At 34.6% G+C, this 13,414-nt stretch overlaps 1 long non-coding RNA gene across 1 annotated transcript; it reads right to left on the bottom strand.

The window, feature by feature from the left end:
* Window positions 1-1,396: 1,396 nt before the first annotated feature.
* Window positions 1,397-2,617, bottom strand: LOC149946545 (uncharacterized). The gene is made up of 3 exons (XR_016480411.1): window positions 2,543-2,617; window positions 2,235-2,431; window positions 1,397-2,171 (listed from the first exon to the last, which is right to left on the bottom strand). It is a non-coding gene; the product is annotated as an uncharacterized LOC149946545 (long non-coding RNA).
* Between the last annotated feature and the right edge of the window lie 10,797 nt (window positions 2,618-13,414).

Genomic DNA, 13,414 nt, shown 5'->3' with positions numbered 1-13,414 from the left:
AGGCAAAGGGTAATCACTGCGTAGGCAGTTTCTTAGAATCAGGGAAAAGGTTTTTCCAAAAGCGCCCTCTTTTTGTCATTGGGTGAAGTATAATTTTTTAATCGGCCGGGATTCGAACGACAGGTGAGCGTTCTACCGCAGAACCACGCTGCACTGAAAATTAAAAACTCTTCCGAGGAGAGGTATATTTTGGCAAGCTTGCCAACTTGTTAATTATAATTACTTACGATAAATATTTTCTAAATGTATATTTATATAGTAATATATATTTAGATAATTAAAAGATATTATTTTACTATAATTTGCCACCAGGTTGTGCTCCATTTGAAATAAGTAATATATGAACAGAATAAGAAAACCATTAATTTTTCGAATCGGGTTTTAGTTGGGGAACATAAAGTATTATTAATATAAATAATATTTTTTATTATTTCTATTATGATGAAATTAGTTTTAGTCAATAGTTAGAAAAGCCTACAGTGTCGGTTCAGAGTAGATATGTGGCACTTTGACAACACATGCAAGTTTACTCATGTTGATACTCTTTCCCAGCACTAAGCCAACAGCCAATGTGTCGGCTCGGAGTAGATATGCGGCATTTTGCCTACACACGGAATGTTAATCATTTTGCTACTCTGGCCCAGCACTAAGCCAACAGCCAATGTGTCGTTTTGGAGTAGATAGACGGCACTTTGCCAACAGACGTGAGAATACTCATTTGTCTACACTCGCCCAACACTAAGCCAAAAGCCAATGTGTCGGTTCGGAGTAGATATTCGTCACTTTGCCAACTAACGGCAGTTTACCAACTCTGCGACCCTCGCCCACCACTAAACCAACAGGCCTGTGCTACTAGGGAGGTTATTTTACGAAATACGTAGAATTGTTTTCTATTTATAATATTATAGCCTTAACAGTTGCTAAAGTTTTCTTCAAATATGTATCTTGACATGGCTGTTCCGAAAGAGTACTCTCTGACAACGGTACTCAATTCAAATCTGCCGTAAGGAAGGAAACGTTCTGAATGATGAAGACTAGACCAAGTTTCCCCACACCATGTCATCCGCGGATAAATTTGAGCGAAAGAGTTTTGGGAGAACCAATCAGTATGTGTGTCGGAAATTCTCATAATAACTGGGATTTAGGACTCGATTCACATCAACTGGCAATAAATTATGTTTACCAAAACGCCATAAAAACTACACCATACCAGAGAGTGTAAAGATTATGAGAGGCGTCTCTCTTTCAAAAAAGCGTACTAACTTTTTTTTTCCCAAAAATGTCCACTACTACCGTAAGAGCGATGGCGCCACCAGTGGCGCCGTTCTCACAGCGCGTGCGTTTCGATGTTAGGTTTAAAAGAGACGCAAAAACTTTCCAGATTTTTAATGCTAGTTTTACAAGGTTTTTAAATAATTTAGTAGGTCTGGGGTATATTCTTTTGTTTTAAATTGTAAAATATCGAAAACAAGAAATCCTTGTTTATCTTTTTTTAAGTTTCCAAAGGAAAAAGCCTGGTAAATTCGCATTTTCATTAGATAGGCTTATTGGCATATTAACTTAATATAAATTTTAGTTCTATTTTGTGGCTGAAAATTGTAAATAATGATGGACTTACAAATAAAACTACGGAATATTTACACGTTAACCATAGAATTTGCGCGAATCATTTCATTGATGCCAGTTTCATGAATATTAGAACTAAAAATAGGCTCACACCATCCGCTGTGCCAACAATTTTCAGTCTTAATGACTCTACACCATTGGAAATTTCAGAAAATGGTAATTTCAATTCAAGCCTTGCTACTCCTCTGGGAAGATCTAAATGATAATTTTGGTTTTAAGTTTTTATTAACGGACAGGATTAGCCAAGATTTTGTAGATAATTTTCTTGGATCTATAAGACAGAAAGGAGGCAACCGTGATCATCCCAATAGACAACAATTTCGAGCTGCATACAGGGCTGCCTCTGTAATAATCTCTTGAAACCACCGGATTCTAATTGCATTGATGATTTGGATGAGTTCATTTTAAACATTGACACTTTTAAAACTGCAACTCCAGGACCGGATGAAGATTTCTCCAATTTTGAAAATCTTGTAGTCTCGCAAAGCCAGGGGCAATGTTCCGATGAAGACTTAGAATTTTGTAAATCTATTGAAAGTCCAAACCTGCTAAAACAAAATGTTCTTAGTTACATTTCAGAATATCTAATTCACCGCTGCTACTCAAACCTTCAATGCTCTTCTTGCATAAGTCAACTCAAAAAATACAATCCAATTGTTGACCCAGCAAATCTGCTCTTTTACTTTTAAGCTTTCAAACCAGCAAAGAATTCTTCTATCAGCTGTTCAGCAGCCTCATCGTACCAACTGATAGTTTCTTCAAATTTGTAACGGAGACAAATGAAGTATTTGACACCAGTTTTAAGCTTTTATCGCACATGACAAATATTAAAGGACGTTTGGAGAGATTCATCATTCAAAGAATTGACAAGAAATATTTTAAAGCTAATGAAGATTCTCCATGTGCAACTGCTTACCAAAACATGATATCTTTTTTCATAGAATTCTGCATACATAGTTCCCTTAAAAAACAAGATCTCAACCATGAATACATGAAAACCCAGAAAAGTTAAGTTAGGAAACTGTTAAAAATACAATATTAATCACATTTTACCAACTTCAATGTTTCCTCGTATTTTTTAACTTATACCGCTCTGTTCTCGTTAAGCCTCGGCAATTTCATAAAATTTCCAATGAATTTCCTTGGTTAATCAAACAAATTAATTCTTTTAGTATCAAAATATTATAAATAGTCCGCTTTCTTGTACTTACGTTTCTTTATTTTTCATGGAATTGAATTTTATTAATTTTAAATTAGCATAATTCAACTATGTTTAACAGCCATGACTGATGAAAAATACTTTCCGGATGTTTACAAAATTTAAAAATTTTCCAGTAGCGACATCGTGTGTCGGATAGTATCGTAACCTCTCCTATGGGCGCGTGCTCTCAAAATCTTGTACGAAATTTTAACGTTACGGGAATAGGAAGAGACGCCTCTCATAATCTTTACACTCTCTGACCATACGGTCGAGAAGCACCTCTTCCATGGGATTCCGAGGAAAAGTGTGGCGTCACAGACGAAATTGATCCTGCCACGTTAAGGGAGTATGAGCAGAACCCTCTGACAGAACTTCAAACTCGTTAAGATAATGCTGGGAGATTTGTTGTCCATATTATGACCAACAGTATAAAAATTCTAAGAGAAAGTACCTTTCCTGAAGCAGACGAAGATTATCCACAATTATCGATATCGAGTGGAATAAATTATACGATGAGCAAGAGCTTATTCCTGTATCTGAAATTAGTCTAGTGGAATCAGAAACAGTCTTAGTAAAACCAGATCAAGTTGAAAACGGGATGTTATGGGTAATGGGACTGGAGCCATAGCAGATTAAGTACTGTATCAGATCCAGAATCAGTAAATTATTCATACTCAGAGCCATTAAAATAAGGGTGGATTCGAGAAGTAGTATATCGGAAAAATCTTATAAAGGGCCGAATAGTACACGTTTGTTATAGTGTATTCTATAGTCTAATTTCTAGTCCCTTTATAGTCCATATTGTCCTTTAACATTTAGCACTTCTCATAAAATAAGCAGACCACATTTGCAGTTGTTCTGGGCACGTTAGGAAAAAGACATGAACTTAATATGATATCAACTTGTAACTAGATTTGTTAATAAATAGTTTATAGTTAAACTTGAAAGTAGTATTTATTTCGTTAATGCATAGAACCCATAAGTCATCCCAACCAGGGTTAACTAAAAATAACAACGTTTATTACTATACTTTGAATAATAATAAAATAATATGGTTCTAGAATTACGCTGTTAGATAATAAAATAAATAAAACCACACGAATAAATGCGTAAATAAAGACAGTCTTTCATTTCAAAACATTTAAAATAGTTATTGTCGACCAGTTTCGGCCGTATTAACACCATCATCAAGACTAACAAAATTATGTCGCGATTACACTTGATTACATGGATTTTGTTAGGGGGGGGGGGGACCAAAAAAGAAAAAACAATGACACAACAGATTACCTTATCTATCCATTAAATAATTTATTCCATGCGAAACTAAGATAGGATAAAAAAAATTACAAACACAGCAATGGTCTTAATATGGGAAGCCCATTTTCCCCAATTCTTTGTGATGATTTTATGCACAGTCTTGAAACTAGGTCATAACGACTTCCCCAGTTCCTCCCACTTTGTATACTAGATATGTAGATGACACTTTCCCCTTCTTTCCTGAAACCACACGAGATGATGATATACTTTTTAATAATATAAGATACACGGTTGAAAAGGAAACTGAAGGTAAAATCAAAATAGTTTTATAACCAATGTTTTTAGAAAACCTTTCAGTGTTAGTTTATTACCCCATAAAAATTATTGTCACCCAAATTCTCAAAACATGGGTGTTTATAAAACCCTAATTCATAGGGCTTTAAGAATCTGTAGTGATTTTAATGACTTTGTAAATTATGTTAATTACCTGAAAAAAATTGCAACTAGTCGTGGGTTCAACTCGGAAATGTTAAAAAGATTTTTTAGTAAAATTTGAAGAAAATATGAAAAACCTTAAACAAATCTCATCCCCATAAAAGATAATGTTAAAAATAGAACTTTCTCGGCCCTGTCATTTTTTACAAAAATCTCTGTTAAAATTGTGAATTGTTTTAAGAAAAGTGATGTAAAAATGGCATTTAAACCCCAGAACCAACTAAAAAATAAGTTCAATAATGGGAAAGACCGCATAAAAGACAATAACAAACAAGGGATTTATGAAATTCCGTGCAAAGTTTGTGTTCAGATATATATTGGTCAAACAAAGCGCAATTTTAAAAAGAGACTGGCCGAATACAAAGGTCACTTAAGCCGTTGGGAGTGGGATAATTCGGCCGTAGCTTATCATCATAAAAAAACTGGCCACGAAATAGATTTTGAGCAATCTAAAATTATAGCTCAACCGAATACGTACGCATAACGTAATATACGGGAGATCATTGAAATACTTGGATGCATTTGGACGATGACCCTTATCTTAGTTGTGCATGGAAAAAACCGTTTACGGTGGCAAATTTATCACTTTTATGTCCGGAGCATATTTTCAACGGTGTTTCCCTAAATATGTAGCTTTGCCGACACTGTTTAATGATAGGGTACCACAAATCTTTAAACTGAAAGACGAATACGGCTTAAACCCCTTACACGTTTCTTAGAGTTCTGTCTACATTTAGGTTATCACTAAGAAAACGAGCAATTAAAGGAGGAGTTCATAATCCAATTTTCATTAAACGAAAAAGGAAAATTGAAAATGATCGTGGAAGAAATTGCAAAATCGCGTAACGATCACAATTGCGCTAGAGCATCGTTTTCTTTGGAAAATCAGTCGACTCTCGCTGAAATTATTGGCCCTGAGAAATGGCTTATTCAAGTCTTACACGTAGGACCAACAAACACAAGGAGAAAGCAGCTATACCTTTAAACACGCTAACGCAGTGTTGTGTACAAATTTCATTTGACGAGCCTTTACGGTGAGCGTTTTACGGAAAGGGGGATGACAATTTCCGAAATTTTCCCTTCCGACGAAAGTAGGCGCTAAAGCGTCTAACCAATGAAAAATACACGCAAGAAAATGCACCACTTTTGACGGGTTGCGTTCTCCTTGTGTGGGGTGCTGTGTTTGTTGCTCCTATAGCTTACACGTTATATTGCGCTTAATTTCCTCAGGTCTGTCCATTAATTCTGAAACATTTGAGGCTTACTGCGAGAGTCTACGAGAGCAAAATCGATCAATGTATCATTTCCCCTTCTATCCCGCGAAATCACAAAAATTATTAATTAACTAATAATAATTGATAATTATTAAAAATACGAGCTATCGATAGACGTATCAGTACCATTTTAAGCTTAATGGTTGAAGAATTATTTGAAGTGCAGCGGCGACTACGCACCATGTTAATATAGTGATCGAGTGTAAAAATGAACTAGAATGTTATTGCGTAGTTAAAAACCAAGTACTTTATTTATAATAAGTGACACTTACACTTAGTTTCGAAACTCTTCGTTTCTTCATGAGGTGAGATTCTAGAGAAGTGAGGCGAAATTAGAAACAGACTTGGGGAAAAGAAGGAAAATAAACCAATACAAAAAATTAAGAAATCACAAATTAAAACGATAACCATAGTGAAGCCTGGTCCTGTCTCTCCTAAACACTTCTTTAAATTTCAATATTCTAATATTTCAAGGGATTATCAGACGTTTTATTTAAAATAATTATCAAAATGATGTAAAATTTTACTATCGTTATACTTATTACAATTATTTAACAATTTTTTTCAAAATAACAAATACCCGAATACACATTATGGTAAAGAAAACAGAACGTCTTCCAAAGAACCCGACGGAAAAGTGTCCAGAATTGAGGCGGCGTTCCCACGTTGGATAGCGACTGCTATGCGTTGAATGAGAAACGCGACCGAGCGTTTTTCACCCGTCAAATGGCGAATCTTCCGACCGATGGCATGAACCAAACCGAGACCCTCCTACCAAATGAACACAGAGTTTTGACTGCAACAGCCTAAAAAGTAAATCGGTTCTCGAGGCCGACATACATTGCCCTCTTCCTCGAATCAGCCTGGGAAGTGGCCCAGAGAGGGGCTGACGAAGAAGATTCCAAATACGAAGGCGCGAAAGGGTCCGTGCAGGTAAAATCCCACACGAGTGATTTACCACCGGCCCAAGGCACCAGAGACATACCATCAGGACGTTTGCCGTCGTCCCTGGACAGACATAGGGGTTCCAACACGGAAGGTAAACCAGCATAACTTAGTTTTTTTAAAGATGATCTGACAAAGCCAAAATAAACTCTTTCGCGATTCATACAACAATTTAATGTTTGTTTAATATATACTTAAAATTGGGTTTGTTTGCGCAATGTAGACACTGTTGCAAGTAATAGAAAATTTATCAACATCAAAGTTTCGGGCCAATGAAATTTGATAATTATTACTATCAAATAGAGGCTTTATAATACATTTACTAAGTTGGATACCTAATTTATCAGATATATAGAAAGAAATACTGCTAACCATTTTTCTCTTTTTTATAAGGAAGGTTTAAGTTAATTTTAATTTCATGTCTACCTATTACTTTAGATACAATTTTATTTACAAAGTTACTTTTATATATGTCTCTATCATTGGCTTTATCTGAAATCAGATTTATTTCATTTTTTCAGCATTAGGATGGTTAAGTTCGCATGTCGATATGAAGATAGTAAAGTGGGTATTTTTTAAACATAATATTTATAATAAAATGGGGGAAAATAAAGAAAGGATCCACTGTCAATAATCCTTTAGGGATGTTTGCAATTTCTTAATCACTGATATTATTGTATATAAGGATCTTTTGTACATATCTTTTTTTTTTAAATAAACGAAGTAATAATTTTTTATCGACATGTATTTGAACGGATCTTATTGAGAGCTACACCACTGATAAAAATCAGTGATATTATGCAACTATCATGTCCAAATCAAAAACCATCTGGGATAAACGTTGAGTGAAAGTATACAAGGTGTTTTAATTTGATTGCCAAAAACATTTTGCTCAAAAAATTTATTATTATCTAGAAATGTACACTATCGGGGAAGGTAGTTTAAGGTCGTTGTTATTTGTAAATTGCAGCAAAGTCATAACATTTTTCACGGTTTCGGAATTTTTTTTTAACTTTCAATGACATGTACAAATGTAAAAAACAAGAGTTTTTTATTTAATTTGTTTAAATAAATGGTAAATATGTTTATGTATGTCGTCAAGACATATTTTGCAAACCATTTAAAGCTTGAGGATGTACTTGAATAAATACTAAAGTATACGTTAAAACGAAGCCAATATAGGAAAGGACTAATTTGGTATTAATTGGAAAACAGTCACCAGCTTTTAGCATCATATTATTCTGGTTAATTTTCCGATAGATCATCTCAATTTCAAAATAAAATCCCTTTTTTTGGGAGGATAGCGAGAGATCATCTAGCAAAGAGCGAGTATTCTCTAAAGCTTTTTCTATTCTAGAAGCCACGATTACCGTCAGCAAAAGCAATAAAAGCAAATGAAAATGAATGAAAATTTGATGGTAGATGATAAAAAAGTCATAACTACGACACGATATTATATGTAACATACCATAAGATGTTAAAACAAAAACTATAAGAAGCCATAACAACACCAAATATTGAAATTCTACGTTTATCTTATAAACAATACGTTTAACATGGTGTAGATCTTCGTTAACTTCAAAAAGTAATCTAGAAATATCAATCCTTTTATTAAAAATTGCATCCTCTAATTTATTATTCGTAATCTGTAAAATATTTCCAAGTGCTTGTGCCATAGTGCAATAAATTAAAATGTAGAAAGAAATTAATCCGTAAATCACAAAAATGTAAATAAAAGGATCGCCAAAATTAACAATTTCGATGCAAAAGGGATTGTTATGGCAGAAATTAAACGTCAATATCGTTTGCCACTCCACAATATCATTTGTGTTGGTGCATCTCGTATACCAAACGCAGGCTGTCTGGGATACAAAGAAGAGTAGTATAAGAACCATCCAGAATTTGAAGAGTTTAACACAAGAGTGGTAAGCACCCACGTCCATATTGCGCAAAGTATCAGTAATTTCGAACACTAGATGACTAATTAATTTTCTTCTTAAAACTATTCGGTAGACTGACACCGATAACGCTAATTCCATCGTGAAATACGGCGTCAACCATTTGGATCCGTTTAGGTTTTTTATGAAGTACATGGTCATTGATATGTGATACCAATGTGAGGATATGAAGCCCAAAGTTGTCCAAACGCGAACTAAAAGATTGAATTTTGCTACTTTACAAATTGGACACATTATAATTAAGTTACTTTCGAGAGATTAGCCAAAGCGATATTAGGACGTATTCTTTCTGATAAATAGGAAGAAATGGAACTCAAATCCTTTTCATTTCGTATTGCAAGTGTGTACACGTATTACGATTGCTGATGGGTTTTTCCGGAATTTTTGGAAACAAAATAAGAAAGTTTCAGTTCACTGAGCCATATTTCAAAAGAAACAGGTCACATCGTAGTTTTCAATATGCACGAACAAGAAAAGATGTGCCCCAGTAAACACTGTTATTAATTCACACCGACCAACGTAAATATTTGGTTTTCTCATCAAAACACTTTCAATCAATTGGCTTTTTTTGTGATGACAGGTCGATGGTAATCACGGTGAGCCGATTTGCTACGTAACCAACTGTATTTTTGAAAAATAACCAATGATTGTGGCACATTAGATTTTAACTATCTGTAAATATACTAATATAAAGGTAGGTATACAAGGTTATTTCAAGTGCACAAAAATATTTTATTTAAAAATATAAATATTTACAACCCGACTAGTTTCGGACGCACTATTTTTGTGTGCACACCTACCTTTATATTAGTATCGGTATTTGGTATGTGGATAAAAAAATTCTAAAGAACCAAGCAGTATATGAAAATTTCTAATGGATTATTTTTTTAAATATTGTACATAAGCACCGTTTGAAAAAGATATTAAAAATGGTTTAAATAATAAATTTAGACAAACAAACATCCGAATCACTATTGCTGATTCTGAGTACCTACATGAATTTAACATTGATAGTTGTCTTATCTAAAAAACGGTATGAAAACCGGTTATTAGCAAAAAAATGTGCATGTGAACAGATAAAACAGATGAGCAGAACATCATATCACTGACTGTGACCAAAACATAATTTCAGATCTAGAACATAATCGAATAAATAGTGTGGTAAATTAATAATGTTAATTAATTAAGGTTTTTAGAAATTATGGTGTCGTTGTTGAGGCTGCTAATTGGTTTCAAAAGCCCTTATCAGAGGCTCAGAAATTTCCCAGATTGTGTCTTAACAGAGCGTAGAAACTGTTTCTGTATTTATTACTTCTGGCTAAGAAGTATATTAGGTTCTATTTCGTTTAATATACCGATTTTTTTATTTGACCGCCAAGACATTTGGTTCAAAAACTATAATACTTGGAAATGTGAAATTTTCAGTATGTACACTATCGGAGAGAATCGTTGTTATTTTTATTTTTTAAACGCTAGATGGTAGACCAAAACTGTCAATAAAAAAGTTGCATAACATAATCGAAAACCTTAAATGAAATTAGTTTGGTTGGAATAGGTTAATTTGTCACTGAGATGTCATGAAAAATGACAAGTTGGTAGTAGGTGGTCGGAGCCTTTTTACAATTAATTTAAAAATAAACCTATCTAAATTGTAACGTTTGTATGATTGCTAAAAATTAACGTTTTTTAAACTAATTTTATTATTGGTAATACATTTTGAGATTAAAAAAAAATCCGATAGTGTTACAAAATTTACAAATGTCCCAGTCTTAAACTAAATGAAGTTCAATATTTCCACCATACGCTGCTATACACGTTCGTGTGCGATACAGCAAATTTTGAAATGAAACACGGACCATAGCTGCAATTACTAGTCGAAATGCTGCAATTATTATCTTGCCCAAGTCTTCTTCACTAGTGACTGGCGTCTTAGGAAAAGGCCCGGCGTTGTCAAATCTGGGAATCTAAGAGGCCATCGCACTCGACCATTCCTTCCAATCTAACACCCAGGGAACTCGGTGTTAAGGAATTGTGAGTGAGGAGGCGTACCGTCATGTTGGATCCAAAGGTGTGGGATATTGATCAAAGGTACATTTTTCAACACTTATGCACTTCATTTTGTAGGAAGGCCAAGTAGTTCTCCCCGTTAATCCGATTCGGTGGAAAAAATGGTCCAATAACGCGATCTACAAGTAGACCAGCCCAGACGTTAAACCGAAATTGGACCTGATTGTGGTGAGGAAATCCCCAGTTCAGATTTTTATCGCTCCGTATGTGGTTGACTATCTCTCGAGAATGAGTACTCGTCAAACAAGAGGAGCAGACGGAGTAAAGTTTAATTTGCATCGGCCATGGTACGGACCCAGTTGTAAAATTCCAATCTAAGTCTCATATCATCATAGTGAAGTGTATGGTGGAGCGTAGCACGCAGGGGCGTAGGAAGGTCTTTATTTCAGGGGGGGGGGGGCAAACCGATAAAACTCCAAGTCTTCCCCCAGTGTTGAAAGAAAGCCTATTTTTTTTCCAAGACAAGAACCCTCCAGATATAATTTTTTTTGTTATTGTTTCTCTTTTTGGGTAAGAATTTCTACGGGGGATCAAAGTTTTGTAAATTTTAGGTAATTAAAAGAAATAAAATTTTACTTAACTATTCTCAGTTTCTCACTGAAAAAAAATATCCATTGAATCCAAATACATGATAATTAAATAAAACGTTTTAATTCAAAATCAGAATATAAATGCTAGACCGAATCGCAATATTTGGATTCTAGATAAAACAAATTTGTTTTATTCAGGACTAGAAAAAAGCGGTACGAACTTAACTCAAATCAGATGTGGATAATTATGGTCAAATGCGTTAAAACCGTGGAAAATTCGATAATATTTTCGCTAAATTAAAAGTAATTTTTTCTTCCGGCCGATTACCCCTCATTTATATTCGATCCCTCTCCCGCTAGCCCAAACCTCTTTCCATCCTGTAAAGCGAAATCGAATCCCTTACAGACTCGCTTACAGACACTAAGTAAAAACGTAAAATATTTAAAATTCAAAAACAATACATACTCCCTTGTTGGCCTTAGTCTAAAGCCTGGTTTTCACTTGGCGATATCTTTCAGCAGAACTTTGAAGGTTTTTTTGGCGGTTTTTTTGGTTTGAGAGATTGAACGTGATTCTAGCAAAGGCCTAAAATAAGCGATGGATGATTTATCGGATCATAGTAACGAATCATTGATTGAAGCGCATATAAGCTTTATAAATTTAATGTTATTCTACATGAAATATCGAGTTCAAAGAAGTATGACCTATGAAAGATCCGTTTGGCTTAAAGAGATTTATAAGAAAAGGAGACAACAAGGTTATCAAGAAAACTTAGTGAAAGAAATGAGGTTTAATGACCAAGAGAACCATTTTCGGTATGTTTAATAATTTTGGAGGGAGAGGATAAATGAATGAATAAATATATATATATATTTAATTTTTATTAGTTTTTTCCGAATGTCAGCTGATCAATTTGATAAGTTGCTAAAAATGGTCGGGCCAATAATAACGAAAAAGGACACCCGATTCCGAGCAGCTATTCCTCCACAAGAAAGACTGGCGTTAACATTGCGGTAATGAAAATTTTATCTAGCGAAGCTTCTTATTCTCTAAATAGCCAATTTTTAATAAAATTTAGATATCTTGCGAGTGGAGATATGCAAACGAGTATTTCTTTTGGTTTTCGGATAGCAACACCCACAGTCAGCAATATCATCCGTGAAACTTGCGCTGCAATATGGAAAATATTACAGTCAAATTATATTCAAATGCCAAAATACGTTCCTGAGTGGTTAAAGATAGCTGATGGATTTGAAAAAAGGTGGAATATGCCACATTGCTTAGGAGCTCTCGATGGCAAACATGTCGTCATTGAATGCCCGCCGAAATCAGGCTCTAAATACTTTAATTACAAGGGGACGTATAGCATTGTTTTATTGGCATTATGTGATTCGCAGTACCGATTTATTATGGTTGACATTGGAGCCTTCGGTAGTCAAAGTGATGGGGGCATATTTTCCGCTTCATTGTTTGGTCACAAATTGAAAAATGGTACTTTGCTTCTGCCAGAAAACCATTTACTACCCAATTCTGATATTTCATTTCCCCATTATTTTGTTGGCGATGAGGCGTTTCCCCTTATGAAGAACTTAATGAGGCCTTTTCCTGGTCAATGTTTATCTTTGGAAAAAAAAAATTACAATTATCGTTTAAGTCGAGCAAGGAGGGTGATAGAAAATTGTTTTGGGATTGCAGCCGCAAGATGGCGTATCTTTCGTACACCTATTAAAGGGAAACCCGAAAACATTGATAACATTATAAAGGCTGTCGTATGCCTTCATAACTTTATGATGACAGAGGAACTTTCCAAAATACCCCAAGAAAGACAATATGACAGCCCTGGATTTTCAGATGCAGTAGACAAAGATGGCAATACGATTGAAGGTCGATGGAGAACATTCGAATTGGAGAATGTAATTGAAGATTTAGCTCCTGCACGATGCTCTAATAGGCATAGTATTAAAGCTGGAAATTTTAGAAATACTCTTTCAAATTATTTGTGTAATGAAGGGCAAGTGCCTTGGCAAGAGGAATATGTCAACAGAGCCTAATTTAATTGG

This window comes from Leiobunum rupestre, chromosome 4 (genome assembly GCF_980474605.1).
Source record: "Leiobunum rupestre chromosome 4, qqLeiRupe1.1.hap1, whole genome shotgun sequence".
Classification (NCBI taxonomy): Eukaryota; Metazoa; Arthropoda; class Arachnida; order Opiliones; family Sclerosomatidae; genus Leiobunum; species Leiobunum rupestre.
This window is presented reverse-complemented; position numbering and strand designations above follow the sequence as displayed.